Source organism: Eptatretus burgeri, chromosome 6 (genome assembly GCF_056783735.1).
Source record: "Eptatretus burgeri isolate ZD-2024b chromosome 6, Ebu_testis_v1, whole genome shotgun sequence".
In the NCBI taxonomy this organism is placed as follows: Eukaryota; Metazoa; Chordata; class Myxini; order Myxiniformes; family Myxinidae; genus Eptatretus; species Eptatretus burgeri.
Genome location: NC_140966.1, coordinates 94,555,570 through 94,556,595, shown reverse-complemented (window position 1 = coordinate 94,556,595; position 1,026 = coordinate 94,555,570).

The following is a 1,026-nucleotide window of genomic DNA, read 5'->3' as shown; positions in this document are numbered from 1 at the left end:
ATTTTTTACAATATATATATATATATATATATATATATATATATATATATATATATATATATATATATACATATATATATATATACATATATATATATATATATACATATATATATATATATATATATATATATATATATATATATATATATATATATATATATATATATATATATATACATATATATATATATATACATATATATATATATATATACATATATATATATATATATATATATATATATATATATATATATATATATATATATATATATATATATATATATATATATATATATATATATATATATATATACATATATATATATATATATATATATATATATATATATATATATATATATATATATATATATATATATATATATATATATATATATATATATATATATATATATATATATATATATATATATATATATATATATATATATATATATATATATATATATATATATATATATATATATATATATATATATATATATATATATATATATATATATATATATATACATACCCTTAAATAAAACGGCACGTTTTGTGAAACAAGTAGAATTTACAACCACAACACCTGGTTCAACAAACCATCCACCTTTTCTTATTAAATTCAATTATCCGCTTCGTATTGACTTTTATAAAGAAGGAAGTACAGTTAATATGAGAATAGAGAAATGGGGGTATAATATGTGTGATTTAGGATATAATTGGTCTTTTTCATTAAACCTGGAAGACCGACACGATTTTCATCAGTCTCGTGAAGAAGACTATTATCCTCTTGGTAAGAATCAGGAGATATGTGGAAGCACAATTAGCAAACAATAAATGCATGATTTCGGGAGTAGGAAATCACATGATGGTGAAGCAATAGTTTATATGACAAAGAAGGAAGGAAATTTGATAATTAGACAAAGTCGAGGGATACAAGCTGATTAAACAACAGGAAGATGGGGTGGTATTACGTGTCATCATATTAATCTGTCACATATTTCTGATACATAA